Source organism: Periplaneta americana, chromosome 11 (assembly GCF_040183065.1).
Source record: "Periplaneta americana isolate PAMFEO1 chromosome 11, P.americana_PAMFEO1_priV1, whole genome shotgun sequence".
Lineage (NCBI taxonomy): Eukaryota > Metazoa > Arthropoda > Insecta > Blattodea > Blattidae > Periplaneta > Periplaneta americana.
This window is the reverse complement of record NC_091127.1, coordinates 137,621,697-137,640,773: the sequence shown is the minus strand read 5'-3', so window position 1 is coordinate 137,640,773 and position 19,077 is coordinate 137,621,697. Positions and strand designations below refer to the sequence as shown.

The window sequence follows — 19,077 nt, the reverse complement described above, 5'->3', positions numbered from 1 at the left end:
GCAAAGCCAGCAGCATCTCTCTTTTTCATCCAATTTAGTTCAAAAGTTTAGTTAACTGTGTTACAGACATAATACTGAGTATTATTCAGACAAAAAAGAAACACGGCCTTCCAGACGCCCTAATTTTCGCTACGTCGTTTATCTCTCAGTTGTATTGAAATTAAATTTTAGTATTCAAGTTCACGAACACAGCTCTCTCTCTTCCTCTCTCAGAATAATGAAAGGGAAAGCATTTTTTGTTTTGTTGCTGATGTAGTAACTAAATCGTGTGGGTGTAGTCGATAGTTCGGTAAATTGTCTTTTGCGAGTTGGCGAAGATTTGATTAATGGTGAAGAGGAAGAGGAGAAAGTAACAGTTCCAGATATCAAAAGTTTATACCAGTTAACGAAAATTTACATTGCGAGTCCTAATGCATTGCATATGTATGTATTATGTATGTATGTATTTGTGTGTATGTGTGTATGTATGTATGTATGTATGTATGTATCAAAATCAAACAGGCTCATGAATTATCGTTCATAACTAGACAGAGTAATTAATAAAAAATTAAATTGTAGTTTATTTAACGAAGTTTATATCAGCGTCGCTGGTGTGCCGGAATTTTGTCCCGCGGGAGTTCTTTTACATGCCAGTAAATCTACTAACATGAGCCTGTCGCACTTAAGCACACTTAGGAAAGCCATCGACCAGGGCCGGATCGAACAAACAACCTCGAGCACAGAAGGTCATTGCTATACCGACTATTCTACCCAGGCCGACGAGTCATTAATATATTATTGTATTGCATTGTATGTATGTATGTATGTATGTATGTATGTATGTATGTATGTATGTATGTATGTATGTATGTATGTATGTATGTATGTATTTTTTATTTTAGTAGGTTATTTCACAACGCTTTATCAACATCTCAGGTTATTTAGCGTCTGAATGAGATGAAGGTGATATCGCCGGTGAAGTGAGTCCTGCGTCCAGGACCGAAAGTTACCTAGCATTTGCTCATATTGGGTTGAGGGAAAACCCCGGAAAAAACCACAGCCAGGTAACTTGCCCCGACCGGGAATTGAACCCGGGCCCACTTGGTTTCGCGGCCAGACGCGCTAACCGTTAATCCACAAGTGTGGACTGCATGTATGTATGTATGTATGTATGTATGTATGTATGTATGTATGTATGTATGTATGTATGTATGTATGTATCAAAATCAAACAGGTTCATGAATTATCGTTCATAATTAGACAGAGTAATTAATAAAAAAATAAATTGTAGTTTATTTAACGAAGCTTATAGGCTATCAGCATTGCCCGTGTGCCGGAATTTTGTCCCGTGGGAGTTCTTTTACATGCCAGTAAATCTACTAACATGAGCCTGTCACATTTAAGCACAATTAGGAATGCCATCGACTTGGACAGGATGGAACCCGCAACCTCGAGCACAGAAGGGCATTGCTATACCGACTACGCTACCCAGGTCGACGAGTAATTAATATATTATTGTATTGTATGTATGTATGTATGTATGTATGTATGTATGTATGTATGTATGTATGTTTGTATGTTTTTTTATTTTAGTAGGTTATTTTACGACGCTTTATCAACATCTCAGGTTATTTAGCTTCTGAATGATATGAAGGTGATAATGCCGGTGAAATAAGTCCGGGGTCCAGCATCGAAAGTTACCCAGCATTTGATCGTATTGGGTTGAGGGACACCCCGGAAAAAACCTCAACCAGATAACTTGCCCCGACCGGGATTCGAACCCGAGCCACGTTTCGTGGCCAGACGCGCTGACAGTTACTCCACAGGTGTAGACTGTATGTATGTATGTATGTATGTATCAAAATCCATCAGATTAATGAATTATCGTTCATAACTAGACAGAGTAATTAATAAAAAAATAAATTATGGTTTATTTAAAGAAGCTCGCAATTGCCGAGGTTATATCAGAGTCGACGTTGTGCCGGAATTTTGTCCCGCGGGATTTATTTTACAGTAAATCTACTAACATGAGCCTGTCGCATTTAAGCACACTTAGGAATCCCATCGACCTGGATCGGATCGAACCTGCAACCTCAAGCACTGAAGGCCAGTGCTATACCGACTACGCTACCTTGGCCGACGAGTAATTAATATATTATTTTATTGTATTGTATTGTATTTTATTTTGTTGTATGTATGTATGTATGTATGTATGTATGTATGTATGTATGTATGTATGTATGTATGTATGTAGGGGGCGTGCGGTAGTGTTGCGACTAAGACAACGCTGCGAAGACAGAATGTCGCGGATTCGATCCCAGATGGGGTCATGAAATTTCTCCATTGATTTAATCCTTTCGGACGTCCACTACTATGGAGTAACGGTTAGTACGTGTCTGACCGAACAGCGAGTCAAATCCTGGTTGTGCAAGTTACTTGGTTGAAATTTTCTCCGAGGTTTTCTCTCAACTAACTAAAGCAGAATTGCTGGGTAACTTCCAACGTCGAAGCTCGGACTCATTATGTATCATAATTACACTTTCCCACTTTCTTAATTATCTCCGTTCCTTTCCTATAAATGAAGGAGACAGGAGAGAAGGATAGAAAATACTGTAAAGAAACCTTCGCTATAGCTTTTTTTTTTTTTACAAGTAGGTCTTAGCTATAGACTTTTCCTCTACAAGAAATCGGTCATGTCGGCAGAACAAAACGTTACTGATTCGAATAATTAGGATTTATAAGTTCATTGTAACATTTATAAAGCTTCGGGATGCCAATTTCCTTCAAAACTGAAGGTTTGGATTCTTTTCCCAGAAAAATTTGCGTTCTGACCGTAATGTTATCCAAGACCACAGTCTAGTATATAATCACGAAGCTTGAGTTGTGAGGGTGCTAGGAACAACAGACTGTGTCGGTAATATTTCACATTGTCTGTAATGAGGCGATATTAGCGATCCTAGTGGTTAGCAACTACCTATCGATGCATATTTACTACGTATTGAGCTTCGTGACTGTATATACTAGACAATGACTAAGACGTTATCTCTTTCTAGTCTCGAAGTAAAAAGTGTATGTGAAACATTCCCCACTGTTCCTTATGTGCATCAATGTAACGCGGGTATTTTTGTCTTTGAATTTTACCTGCCGGTGATAGAACAAAAAGGAAGTAGAGTAAATATGTGACAAAAAGTTTATTTGGCACAGTGAAATGTCTGTGTTTTCATCTTCCTGGACATCACGAATCTATATAGCGGTTTGTAGCAGATAGACAATAAGGTCTGTCGCCAGAACAGATGGGGCATACCAAGAGATTGCCAAATGACAAAGTGAAAAAGGGAACCCGAGGACACGAGCAGACCAATCTACAGGTCTGAGATTCCGATAGTAGGATCAAACAAGATTGAAAGTGAAGAAAAGAGGTTTCAGGTAGGGGACTGGGGGAATTGGAAATCTTGGAAGGTGCAGGGGAGAATGATATAAAAAATCTCTAGAAGAAAGAAGAATTCCGGTTACAATCACCACATATGTTCAACGTCAGCTTCATGCTTAGTGTATGGCGTCTGCAATATGGGGTCAATTTCTGAAGAATATAAAACGAAATGATGTCCTCATTTTCGTGACATAATGGAATAATAATTCATAATAATAATTTCACAATGTATTCAACATTTTATAAGAATCAAGAGTGGAGGAAAAGCAAGAACATTTAGGCCGGTAAGTGGTTTTACCATGACTATTACACTTTTACTACGTCACACTACTTTTTATCAATAAAACGGTATGAAAGGACGTCTTTCAAGCAATCATGGCTGCTTATCGCACAATTTTATCGCGTTCCTAATATTTGTTTAATTTTATCGCGTCCTTAGCATTTGTTTATTTTTATCACTACCCTAGCATTTGTTTCTTTGTTTGCCAACATTTGAAACTGCACTGGTCTGGACGTCAAAAAAAAAAATTACAAACCACTCCAGTCGATGCACAGCAGTTTCAAATATGACTCGCATTATCATTCAATAACAAGAATTAATAAAGATCACTAGTCATAGCTATGCATCTTCTCTGAAACCCTATTTACAAATAAATGAAGAGCATCATTCGGAAATCCTGAATAAGTTGAGGAATACAGCATGTACAACAACGAGTTCACTTCTCTTACGCACTCGTCCAATATAACATCAACTGAACCACCAACCACTAAAACACTCAAATTTGAAAACTGTATTTTCAATAATTGTTTCTTTTAAAATTACTCATGCTTAGTTTCTATTTCATCAGCGTTAATTAAAACTTTCCTTGTTTATTTCATCATCCCTAATTAAAACTTTTCTAACACATATTTATATTATTTAGGTTATGTTATAGCTTCTGCTATATGATAATATGGATAGTCACGTATCAGAGATTGTTTAATACTAAGATTTATTGAAAATCATCTGTCAAGTGACATTGATTACTTGGTTCCGGATGATTGAAGTGGAATGCAACTGTTTTAATAAAAACGAATCTGAATGAACACAGCCTTCTTGACTAGTAACTGTCCACAGAGTTCAATGAAGATTCCGTAGTTGGCACAACTGCAATCTAGCGTAATAGTGCAATAATACATTTGAAGACAGCTGTATTTTCGTAAGTCAATTAATATTTTATTGTAATGGAGTACTTTGTTACTTCTAATCTTTCTATACCTTCTTCTAATCGTGTAATAGTCAATTAAATCCCACTCGAGTTTTGATTTTCTGTAGATAAATCAAAACCTCTAGTGAGATTACTGTTGATAATTATTCAATTATAGAAATGAATAATAAGGTTAATACTGAAATTTTCTAATTCAATAATTTTTAATTTATCATTATGAAACATTTGCCATAGGGGAAAGTCGGGTTAGTATCGGACATCGGGTAGTATCGGACAGTGCTTTTCTTTCATCTACCACCATATGGTGGAACCTGAATGACATGGTTACGTTTCTCTATGCGACATCACAGAAACGTAACCATGCCAATCAGGTACTATCATCGTATGGTAGATGAAAGAAACTCACTGTCCGATATTACCCGATGTCCGATACTACCCGACTCTCCCCTACATTTATGGACTTATCAGTACATTCCATACCATATCTGGAATATTTTATTTTAGTAGTTTATTTTACGACTATTTATCAACATCTTAGGTTATTTAGCGTCTGAATGATATGAAGGTGATAATGCCAGTGAAGTGATCCGAGGTCCAGCACCGATAGCTACCCAGCATTTGCTCTTATTGGGTTGAGGGAAAACCGCGGAAAAAATCTCAACCAGGTAACTTTCCCCGACAGGGAATCGAACCCGGGCCACCTGGTTTCGCGGCCAGACGCGCTAACCATTACTCCATAAGTGTGGACTATTTGGAATATGTCGGTTCATTTATTTTCAAGATATTAACATATACCTCCTTCTAATCACTAGTCGATATGAAAGTCCCTTGCGTACAGTTTTAAACAAACAGGGTTGAAATGTTACATGAATATATTTCACAAGTTTCTAAGCAAGCATTTCTCCAAGCTTAAAATAATGTCGTTTGTATATTTTACTGTCCACATATTATTAAAAATTAATTTTATAGAGTTTTGTTTCATAATTTTTGTAATTCAACTAATTAATGTTGTACCAACAAAATAGACTTAAAACTTCAGAATAAATTTTAATATTTGTGCACACTACAACACCGTCAAAAACTATTCAAATTGTTTGGATAATACTTCTATCGGAAGCAGCATATTACACACAATGGTACTGAAAAAAAAAAAACAAAAAAAAAAAAACAAAAACTTTAAATAAAGTATGTATGACTTGAAAATTTCCGCTGGAAGAATTGAGCTTTATCTAATTAAAGGAACTAAAAAGTAAACTTTTTGTCAACATTCCTGAGTTTTAGTATATCGACCGCCAAATAAATAGAGATACAGATTAATAGGCGGACAAAGGGACGGATGGACGGACGGACAGGTAGCTAGATAGACAGGTAGGCATGTAGGCAGACAGACATGGATGGATGATGAATGGATAGACAGACAGACAGACAGACAGATATTCCGATGGATGAATAGACAGACAGACAGAGACTGATAGATAGATAGATAGATAGATAGATAGATAGATAGATAGATAGATAGATAGATAGATAGATAGATAGATAGATAGATAGATAGATAGATAGATAGATAGATAGATAGATAGATAGATAGATAGATAGATAGATAGATAGATAGATAGATAGATAGATAGATAGATAGATAGATAGATAGATAGATAGATAGATAGATAGATAGATAGATAGATAGATAGATAGATAGATAGATAGATAGATAGATAGATAGATAGATAGATAGATAGATAGATAGATAGATAGATAGATAGATAGATAGATAGATAGATAGATAGATAGATAGATAGATAGATAGATAGATAGATAGATAGATAGATAGATAGATAGATAGATAGATAGATAGATAGATAGATAGATAGATAGATAGATAGATAGATAGATAGATAGATAGATAGATAGATAGATAGATAGATAGATAGATAGATAGATAGATAGATAGATAGATAGATAGATAGATAGATAGATAGATAGATAGATAGATAGATAGATAGATAGATAGATAGATAGATAGATAGATAGATAGATAGATAGATAGATAGATAGATAGATAGATAGATAGATAGATAGATAGATAGATAGATAGATAGATAGATAGATAGATAGATAGATAGATAGATAGATAGATAGATAGATAGATAGATAGATAGATAGATAGATAGATAGATAGATAGATAGATAGATAGATAGATAGATAGATAGATAGATAGATAGATAGATAGATAGATAGATAGATAGATAGATAGATAGATAGATAGATAGATAGATAGATAGATAGATAGATAGATAGATAGATAGATAGATAGATAGATAGATAGATAGATAGATAGATAGATAGATAGATAGATAGATAGATAGATAGATAGGTAGGTAGGTAGGTAGATAGGTAGATAGATAGATAGATAGACAGACAGACAGACAGACAGACAGACAGACAGACAGACAGACAGACAGATAGATAGATAGATAGATTATAAACGAAAATGAATAAAGAAGCAAACAATTAATAAAGAAACAAACAATTAATAAATAAACAAACAATAAATAAATAAACAAATGTATAAGTGAGTGAAATAGTGGTTGAGTGAGTGACTTAATCAGTGGAGCAAGGAACGAATTAATGAACGATAGAGTGAGCAAGCAAGCAAAGAAACATATAAATGAATGAATGAATTAATAATTAAATGAATAAGAAAAAGAAAATTTACTGTCACTGAAAGGCGACGAACAATATAGTAGGCAACTTCTCTAGTACGTTATTTAACGTAAATGTTTTAGAAGCAATATAAATTTAACAAACACAGAAAAGAAGACAGCCAAGGCTGTTGGAACAACACTGAAACAAAGAGGAGTAATAACGCATCGCTATTGTGTGTGCAACGGACAAACAATAAAACTTACAAAACCAAATGATATGCGATATTGTGTATATCTGTAATTACCTGTCAACAAAATGTCAGCTATTTACACAAAGTACGTTATGGAGTGAAAATTCAAAATGTGATTCAATGCCACAGAATACGAGTATATACTGTGTCAACATGCAATAAACAAATAGCGTAACTTTTTTTAATATAGCCTATGCCATCAGTCTGCGGAATACAAATTCACTCGAGCAATAAAAATAAATGAAAATGGACTGCTTTTGAAGTAAGCTAAAAGTATGTTCCATTCAAGAGAGGTAAGCTATACAGAAACCATCAATTCTATCATGATAATATAACTTAAGGCAGTAAACTGTGACTAGCTGTAGTTTAAAAATCATTTGACTAATATACAGGAGGGAGAGTTTATGACTCAGTGCCAGAACACTGGTCTTCCTCCAGGCGGTCCTGGTTCGATCCCTGATACAGTCGTCATCGAATTTTCTGTGAACAAAACAGATGTCGCAGAGGATTTCTCGCGATACTCCAGTTTACCTCTATCATTCTACCAACAGTCTACAACTATTCCTCATTACATCTCTTATCTGCAGCTTTAAAAAAATAGGTTGTGGTGAAATTTTGGGATATAATGGGTCTCCGATGTTCATATAGAACTTATGGGCGTGGGATTTCGGACACTGCAATTTATTTGGGAATGGGCTCAGGCAGGATGGCCCGGCTATCAGTGTCGGATTTACGAATGCCATCCAGGGGATCGTCGGACTTACATAATTTGTAGGACGTACAAAGAATTCATGCAAGTCTAAGTTCATCGAAAAGCCAGTCAATGTAGACGAGATAAACATACATTACCGTCAATGCCAAAAATGAATGCAAATATATTCTGATCCGTTTGGTTATGAAAAAACACTGTACAATACAAGTTTGTGAAGTGCATTACAAAATATCGGAAATTGTAAAATCGCTCTGCTCGTTTTTTAAACATTTCCTCGATTTTGTAAAAACCACTTCCCTACCATGTATCGTAATATACTATTATCCGGCTGGAGTATTTGAATACTGTAAATTTAAATTAAAACCCACTAGCAAATGCGAGCAGCTTGCAACACTGTAGCCAGAAAGCAAGATGGGAGATAGTTCACTAACAGCGCATTCCGAATCTCACCGGACCAGTGGACAACAATGACGTCACGCTGCAGCGAAATAGGAACAAAACTGCTGGAAGGATCGATGGATGTCATCGCGACTGTACAAGTTGTTGTCTATGCTACGCTAGCAAAATTTTGCGAAATTTCCGTACTGTCATCTCGTTCAAAGAAAGTAGAGCATAAACAATTTATTTCTTGGACCGGTAGTAATAACTGGTCCGTTGATATGTTCGCTCATAAGCCATTAACGTATTGTTTTTACGTTGTGCTCATTACAAACAATACAGCAGAACTAAAGCAGAACACACCGCCATGACACAACAGTGCACGATGTCATTCGTCTGCTAATTCCCGCCCTATAGAAGAACCAATCATATTCACTGATGGCGGCTGATGGAGACTGCCACCACCTCTGCCAGCTGATGGCACCGGTGCGACACCGGTGGAGCATCAGTATCGCCATCGGTGAAATTCGGAACACCGTGATGCCATCAGATTGCTCAGCGCTGAGATTCGTAATCCGCTCAAGGCAGACAAATCTGAGTTAGTTGACCGCTTACATCTGTATTACGAGAAGAAAGAGACGGCGATGTTGCCAGACTGCTGAAACTTCCAACTCAGTTTTATAATTAACCGTGTGTTTAATCACAAAACGTATTATAGTTTTTCAAATCATTTATGTGTACCCTATCGTCCCTTTCAATCTGCAAGATTATTTCAAATTCCACTCTTCATAGTACATTACAATTTCTCTGGCACTTCAATGAGAGCCCGGTCATCAGCAAACAGGAATGTGTCCATTCAATTATATTAACAATAAAATACAATGGACTTTCCTAAGTTCGAAACAACAGAACTGAAAGTTCAGTCCAATAAGGGTAGTGGGTGTGGCAGGTGAAATGAATACAAATTCTTATTGGTTATCCATCAACGAATACAGTACTGTACTTGCATTTCCTGCCCGCCCCGAGACGTGTGTGCGCTTCTAGTACCACAGTGGGTTTCGACAGTTCCGTCTCACAAACGGCACAATTCTCAAATAGAAAAATAAGAGTTCATTAATTTAATATCAGTGATCAATATGGATGTCCTAATCAATAAAATATTCTGTTTTCTTGTAACAAAAGTTTCACTACAAGACACAGGACCAATTCCCATTCAAATGGCAAACCCATTTCTTAGTGTCCGTATAGGGGCGTGTCTACTTCTCCTACGTAAGTAGTCGAACTATAGGATGTCGAACTTGATTTCTGCCGAACTTAAGAGCTTCCACTGTATATTACATTATCTGTCATGTTTTGTAATAGGAAATATATTTCTGGCTAATTAATCATTATTCTGGACTTCTAATTTACATCTGAATTCTGAGTTACAGTTCTGAGGATGACCCATAATAGGTCGAAACATGTAAAACTAGGTACGATAGAATTTAACACAAGAAAGTCATATAATACATATTCTGATTTATATTAAATAGATGGAAAAGAATGATTAAGAGTTGGTAGATTGAGAGTAGAGAAGAAAATAAATAAAAAATTGTGAATTATTAACAAAAGGAATATGCAATATTTAATAGGAAAACGGGAAATGGAAGGGAGACAGTCTAGATATGTGAGACAATAGAAGGGGTTAGATAGGAAAGGATATATAGTAAGTCAGTTAAAACAGAAGAATAGGAAGTAAACAAAGAAATACTTGGCAAATGATATATTAATAGAAAAGGGTAGGGATAGTGAATCGAAAAGCAGAAATGTGAAGGTCCAATATAACTACGAAATGTAAAGTTGGCTGACAAGTAAATATCATATCATCAATTTACATTAAAACTTCTTGCCTTTTATTTCAATCCATATTTGTATTTTTATATTGCGTTATTTTACGACGCTGTATCAACATCTAGGTTATTTAGCGTCTGAATGAAATGAAGGTGATAATGCCTGTGAAATGAGTCCGGGGTCCAGCACCGAAAGTTATCCAGCATTTGCTCGTATTGGGTTGAGGGAAAACCCCAGAAAAAACCACAACCAGGTAACTTGTCCCGACCGGGATTCGAAACCGGGCCACCTAGTTTCGCGGCCAGATGCGCTGATCGTTACTCCACAGGTGTGGACTCCATATTTGTAAGCCTCCTTTGCTATTCAGTACCTATGTACGTTCAATTGGATGAAATGATAATCAATTAATAATGGTTTTGGCGCAATTGTTCAATTTCTCCATGGATATGATGTAATGTAATATATGAGCCATTCAGAGCAAAAGTGGTGTAAGTCAAAAATGGGTAATGAGGGTTAAAGTAAACATTCTGTATAATACAGCGCAAAGTAGCAATTAATAATCAATTTATTTAAACTATTAGTAGTTAGTGGATAGCACGGAGGACATATTAACTGCTACTTTGCGCTCTATTTAACAGAAGTTTTACTTTAAACCCCATTACACAATTTTGACTTACACCACTTCTGCTCTGAACGGCTCATATCTCATTATAACTTTGCGGAACTAAAAAAATTTATAGGCCCTAGCGCCAAAAAATATGTAGTTCACTTACTTATATTTATTTAATTGGCAACAATCTTCAGCTTCTTTGGCTTTAATAACAACTCCATAAGAAATTTTAGTTTCAACAGATCCCGACATCATTTCCAACATAACAGAATGTTGTTTATGAACTGGTAACTTAACAACATAGAAATAACAGCATCATGCATGGCCTCCCTCAATGAATAATTTTTATTCTAGGTATTATTTTTTTCCTAGTAGTAAACACAGTGCCTTGATAACAAAACAAAACACGCTAAACAAGACATACTCGTACAAACACAAAGCGAATATCTGACTTAAAGCTTTTATCAAAGAGTTTTAATTTATTCAATTTCGAAGTAGTGCGCCACAAAATAATGTATAAGCCTTTGGCGAAATTCTGTGTTCAAATCTCGGGACACTTGCACCCTTGGGCCAGAGGCCCACGGCAGTAACCCTGTTGCCCTCGCTGTGAACATCTTCATTTCGCCCTTAATACATAAATTCTGTAGTGCTTGGGAAAAGTGACATAAGTCAGTTTGCACAAACCTTTTTGACCATTTATTGACAGCTTACACTGGTTTATGTCGATTTGATTTTTTTATGTATGAATTATTGTAATGGGAGGAATACTTATGTATTTTTTTTCCAAGTGAGAAGATGCAGATGTTCCGTAAGTTGTCAATGAATTATCAAAAAAGGTTTGTGGAAACTGACTTGTGTCACTTTTCCCAAGCACTGCAGAATTACTATTCAGAATTAAAAAAAAACATCTGAACAAATGTGTGAAGTGGAATGAGAGAGAAATTGCAAGTGTAATTAAATGAATTAGATATTTCATGTTTTTCAATGTTATGGGTTGGGAGTAGTATCAGGGGTACTATAGCTGATAAAAATAAATATATGGAACGAGATAATAAAATAGGAAATTTAGGAGTGAAGCGAAAATAAATAAATAAATATGTAAATAAACAGAGGATAGAAAAAAAAGTGATGTAAGTGTTGTAAAATAGAGTAAACGGAAAATTCAACAAGTAATGTAGGAGAAAATAGCGGGAAAATAATGATTAAGAGTATGTAGGATTTGAGGGCAGAGAAGAGAATAAATAAATAACGCATATTATTAAGGAAGGAATATGCAATATTTAATAGGTGAGCGAGAAATGGGAGGGAGACAGTCTAGGTAGGAGGGAGAGAATAGAAAGGATAGAGAGGGAAGGACATATAGTAATTCAGTCATAACAGAACATTAGAAAGTAATCAAGAAATTCTCGGCAAAGAATACATTAATAGAAAAGAGTTGTGTGTATTAAAGGGATGGTGGATCGAAAAACAGAAATGTGATGGTCCACCATATCTGTGAGTTGTAAAGTTGATTGACGAATAAATAACATATCATATCGTATCTTATCGTATCGTAAACAGACATGTGAAGGTCCACCATAACTGTGAGTTGTAAAGTTGACTGACAAATAAATATCATATCATATTATATCATATTCGGAATTTTTGAAACACTTTTAATTTAAAAAATTTTAAACTTCCAAATTTGTCAAGTTCACTCTTATAAGACGTCAAAGAGACATTATTAAGTTCAGCGTTTCACGTCTACGGTATTCAATATGGGAGTGTTGAAATCATTGAGGTACGAAATTCTGCTGTAACGCACTCGTCATGAATAGAGTTTCGTCTTCATTCTCTACTACACGCACGGACGCACATGAAAACGTTTTTATTTTTGTCCTTGCGAAATGAAGGCAGTTGTCATGGATACGAGGATGGTAGAAACCTCTTTAAACAAATCCTCTACTGGGGCAGAAATAGATGTCCTACATAAGCCGAGAGAGAGAGAAAGAGAGAGAGGGCGATCAATAATTGTCAATAATCCAGCGAACCGCTTTGATAGACCGGCCCTTTCACCAGTCACAGTCCGGAATCGAATGATAGACTCGGTAGGCAAGGCTCGGCTAGAGAGTTTATAATGCAGAACAGATAACAGCCAGTCGGAGTGAGGGAGAGAAAGAGAAGGAGAGGAACAATACCGGAAAGGCATGCGACATATCTCTCGCCATGTTAATGCCAACGAATTTATATGGGCTGGCCGCTATAATATTAGCCACGTTATGCTGGCATTCTGCCAGGATCAATTTTTAGTGAATCTCGCAAAATATCCTGTAACAGCACCAATACATGTCCATTGTTTTACATCCCAGTGCAGGTTTTCAGGTGTCCTACAAACATTTTCTACCGTCATAATCTAATCTTTTCATCCTTAATTTCTGTTACAAAATTAAACGATTTTTGTTGAGAGATATCTTGCTGATGCCGTATATAAACAAACTCTAAGATGAAATTTGCAATTTTATTTATTTATTTATTTATTTATTTACTTATTTATCTCTTTATTTCCATAACAGGGCAAAGCCCCAATTACAACAGACAGTACAGATAAAAAAAAACATAGAATTGCATGCAACACGAAAAAAAGAGGTAAAACAGATACAAGTGTAATTACAAATTAAAAATGGAAAAGAGAAGAAAATAAACAAATAGATACCACCTAAATAAAAGACACAGATACAGATATAAATGAAAAATACCAAATAAAAACAAATCAAAAAGAGCCAAGTACAGATATCACTGCCCAAAATGCAAAATGTAGGCGTAGCTTTAATTGGCAAATTTCAGTACAAATACAACACCATGTTAATAAATTCAATATACAGCACTACACAGCAGGCCCAATAGACTCAATTCATTTATTCAAAAAACTCACAAACACAGAACATGTGTTTTAATTAATGCTTTACGTAACTTTTTCTTGTATATATTGTACGATAACGAAAAATCTAAATCCTGTTTATTTGATAGATGATTGTAAGTTCGAAGCATTATTAAAAGTGGAGACATTTTATGAGACAGTGGTTTTGTTGTGTGTAAATAAAAGAGAGAGCGCTTTCTCAAATTTGATTTACCAATATTGAAACTAATTAGCTATAGAATATCAGGGTTGTCTATTAAGCCATTTATGGTTTTGAACAAATATGTTTGTTGTGCTCTTTTCCTGCGACTACTGAGAGATGGTAGATTAAATTCAACCAGCATGGATTCATAAGTCTGGGATATGTTGTAACATGAATGTTTAAACTTAATGATGAAATAAAATCATCTGACAACTATTTCTCAATGTCATTTCTAACATTAACCTTGTATATTCGTTCATTCATTCATTCAAGTATTTATGTACTTCCTTACCTATAATTTATTTACTTACTTCTCATTTATCCGCTTATTTAGTTCCTTGGTTATTTAATTATTTTATTATTTACTTAGTTATGTATTATTTTATTTACTTATACTTACTTACTTAGAAATGGCTTTTAAGGAACCCGAAGGTTCAGTTCCGCCTCACATAAGCCCGCCAGGGGTTCCTATCCTGTGCAAGATTAATCCAGTCTCTATCATCATATCCCACCTCCCTCAAATCCATTTTAATATTATCCTCCCATCTACGTCTCGGCCTCCCTAAAGGTCTTTTTCCCTCCGGTCTCCCAACTAACATTCTATATGCATTTCTGGATTCGCCCATACGTGCTACATGCCCTGCCCATCTCAAACGTCTGGACGTAATGTTCCTAATACAATGCGTGCAGTTCTGTGTTGTGTAACTTTCTCCATTCTCCTGTAACTTCATCCCTCTTAGCCCCAAATATTTTCCTAAGCACATTATTCTCAAACACCCTTAACCTATGTTCCTCTCTCAGAGTGAGAGTCCAAGTTTCACAACTATACAGAAGAACCGGTAATATAACTGTTTTATAAATTCTAACTTTCAGATTTTTGGACAGCAGACTGATGATAAGAGCTTCTCAACCGAATAATAACACGCATTTCCCATATTTATTCTGCGTTTAATTTCCTCCCGAGTGTCATTTATATTTGTTACTGTTGCTCCAAGATGTTTGAATTTTTCCACCTGTTCGAAGGCTAAATCTCCAATTTTTATATTTGCATTTCGTACAATATTCTGGTCACGAGACATAATCATATACTTTGTCTTTTCGGGATTTACTTCCAAACCGACCGCTTTACTTGCTTCAAGTAAAATTTCCGTGTTTTCCCTAATCGTTTGTGGATTTTCTCCTAACATATTCACGTCATCCGCATAGACAAGAAGCTGATGTAACCCGTTCAATTCCAAACCCTGCCCGTTATCCTGAACTTTCCTAATGGCATATTCTAAAGCGAAGTTAAAAAGTAAAGGTGATAGTGCATCTCCCTGCTTTAGCCCGCAGTGAATTGGAAAAGCATCTAATAGAACCTGACCTATAAGAACTCTGCTGTATGTTTCACTGAGACACATTTTAATTAATCGAACTAGTTTCTAGGGAATACCAAATTCAATAAGATTATCATATAATACTTCCCTCTTAACCGAATCATATGCCTTTTTGAAATCTATGAATAACTGATGTGCTGTACCCTTATACTCCCATTATTTCTGCAATATCTGTCGAATACAAAAAATCTGATCAATAGTCGATCTATTACACCGAAAACCGCACTGATGATCCCCAATAATTTCATCTACGTACGGAGTTAATCTTCTCAAAAGAATAGTGGACAAAATTTTGTACGGCGTCATCAAAAGTGATATTCCTCGAAAGTTACCACAGTTGGTTTTGTCCCCCTTCTTAAAAATAGGTACAATTATGTACTCCTTCCATTGTTCTGGTACAATTTCCTTTTCCTTGATAGCAAGTCCATGCTTTCAGAAGACGAAATTATTTACTTATAACACTATTAAAATCAGAATGCATTAATTAAGAAAAATTTGTAGACAAATATTACTGTAACAGTATGTAAATTGTTATTTTGGTAAAAGTGCATTCAAATCGCAATTACATAAAAATAAATATTTCAATCTTTGTTTCCTCGAAACATGACTTTTTCTTATGGGTCCTTTTTTCGGCTACCGCCTCAATTGTATCGTAATAATAATTGATGAATATTTGAAATTATTACAAATTATTGAAACATTATAAATCGTTTTTCAAAACAGGTGCGATATTAGATAGGTTCCTTTACCTTTGTAATGTTACACAAAATTTTTACTATAGAAACTTCCTATTTTCTGTCAGAGTTACATAGGTATATTTAACATAAAATGTTATACTACTAACAACTCTTATACTTTCAATTCCCGTGTCTACTCTGGTGCCCACTTCATTGTTCTTTCATAAGCTGTCACCCTGTGACGGCTCTCAACATCGCCATCCCTCCCAAAGCACTGGTTTAAATGGAGGCTTTCACAAGTACAGCGCAATCGAACCGCTGCGTTGAGAGTCAGACACTGACGCCACAGCAGCTCCTTGCACTACACTGCACAGCTTGAGCTGACAAAGCATAGGAGCTGTCCACACAAAGCTGTCAATTAACTTAATGAGCGAAGCTAACCGGAGGCACGTGTGAGCTATACAGCAGGACCAATCAGAAACGCTCCTGAATGGTTCTGTGTGAAACAACACTTAGACATTTCAAAGACTCTCTATTAACTGGAACATGGCGTTTCAGTTACGAATATATCAACTTGTAATTACTCTGAATTAAACATTTATGACGGGAATGGTATCAAAGTTATTTCATGTGCAATGTATTTTTATAATGCAGATTGAGAAAGAAAATATAGCCGACTATTGTGAGAATTTGTGACCCGTTGCGCGGAAAGAGACCTAAATTCGTGAAAGTTAATTTTACAGGAGAACAAAATAACGAATTTGCGGTGTAAAAGCTTCATTTGTAGGCTATGTTTTGACATTTTGCGCTACCTGTAAGCTTTGTTTTTACATACTAAACTAGGACGTAGTTTTACACAATGCTTCTTATATACCTAAATCTTTCTTATAGTTGCTGAGAAAACAAATGAAAACTTTAATTTGAATTTTTCTCGAAAAGTACATAATACAATATCAATATTGAATAAGGACTAGATATTAAAAATTATAGCACCTAGAACCATGATTTTTTAAATGTTCAGTATTTCATCCCCGTTTTGAAACCACAAAAAAAAAAAAAAACAGAAAAATTAAAAATCCGACTTTAGGTCCCATTTCCTGCAACTAGTCATTTTGTTGTTCTGGCACCATATTATACATACAGAATTTTATCATTCTACTTTTTGGAACTAGCTATAAAATCAATTATCAGGTAGAAAATAGAAATATAGGGTGATTCACAGGTAGCTACTTACGGAGCTTATTCCCGAAGACATTTTGAGATAAAAATGTCATATAAAATGGATCCCGTTCTCAATATTTTCAGAGTTACAGTAATTTCAAGTTGTTAAAAATACCTTTTTTGTTTAATTTCAAGGATAATACAATAATATATTACGATACATGGTTGGTAAGTACTTTTCACAAAATCGAGAAAAATTTTGAAAAAAAAAATACGAGCAGAGTAAGTGGTCATGTACGCAGAATATCTGCATGGAAACATCATATGTACCTCGGTACATCAAAATATATATGATATGCGTAATAAATCACTTTGTGATTTAAGACGGCGCCTATACCGTTGGATCCCGGCCAATCAGTCACTCATTCGAGTGCACCTCAACACATGTATGGACTTCGGTCCTGCGTTCATAGACATCTATGACGTAGTGCAGAGGGTGGCCACTAGAGGGAACCCAAGAGATGGAGCTTAATCTGAGACGATTCTAACCGGCGTCGGGGTTGTATCCGGCGTGGCTTAGTGGATAAAGCATCAGCATGTAGAGCTGAAAACCCGGGTTCAAATCCCGGCGCCGGAGAGAATTTTTCTCCGTTCCATCACTCTTTCATCATATGATGACGCAGAATATCTGCATGGAAACATCATATGTACCTCGGTACATCAAAATATATATGATATGCGTAATAAATCACTTTGTGATTTAAGACGGCGCCTATACCGTCGGATCCCGGCCAACCAGTCACTCATTCGAGTGCACCTCAACACATGTATGGATTTAGCTCCTGCGTTCATAGACATCTATGACGTAGTGCAGAGGGCGGCCACTAGAGGGAACCCAAGAGATGGAGCTTAATCTGAGACGATTCTAACCGGCGTCGGGGTTGTATCCGGCGTGTCTTAGTGGATAAAGCATCAGCACGTAGAGCTGAAAACCCGGATTCAAATCCCGGCGCCGGAGAGATTTTTTCTCCGTTCAATCACTCTTTCATCATATGATGACGCAGAATATCTGCATGGAAACATCATATGTACCTCGGTACATCAAAATATACATTTAATAAGTTATGTGTAAGCAAAAATGTTAATTTGATTATATCAAAAAATTAATTTTCAATGTTTCCAACAAGAAGTAAGATATTCATTTTATTTCACAGTGGTGAAAGAGTGATGAAACTTGGCATCTTATTCATTAATATCTCTGTTGTGAAATGGAACATTTGTTTGGCTGTATTAAGCATAGCTTTATTGCTGGAGAATTATACGTAAAACAATATTATTTTTTATTTACGTTTGAACACTGAATTAATTATACATTATATATATATATATATATATATATATATATATGTGTGTGTGTGTGTGTGTGTGTGTGTGTGTAGTGCTTGGGAAAAGTGACACAAGTCAGTTTCCACAAACCTTTTTTGATAATTTATTGACAACTTACACTGGTTTATGTCGATTTGATTTTTTTCTGTATGAATTATTGTAATAGGAGAAATACTTATGTATTTTTTTCCAAGCGAGCAGATGTTCCGTAAGTTGTCAATAAATTATCAAAAAAGGTTTGTGGAAACTAACTTGGGTCACTTTTCCCGAGCACTGCAGATATATATATATATATATATATATATATATATATATATATATATATACAAATGAGG

The 19,077-nt window shown here is 35.5% G+C and overlaps 1 non-coding gene across 1 annotated transcript; it reads left to right on the top strand.

Moving 5' to 3' along the window:
* Positions 1-17,921: 17,921 nt before the first annotated feature.
* TRNAY-GUA (transfer RNA tyrosine (anticodon GUA)) lies at positions 17,922-17,993 on the top strand. Its single transcript has one exon. It is a non-coding gene; the product is annotated as a tRNA-Tyr (tRNA).
* The last annotated feature ends 1,084 nt before the right edge of the window (positions 17,994-19,077 follow it).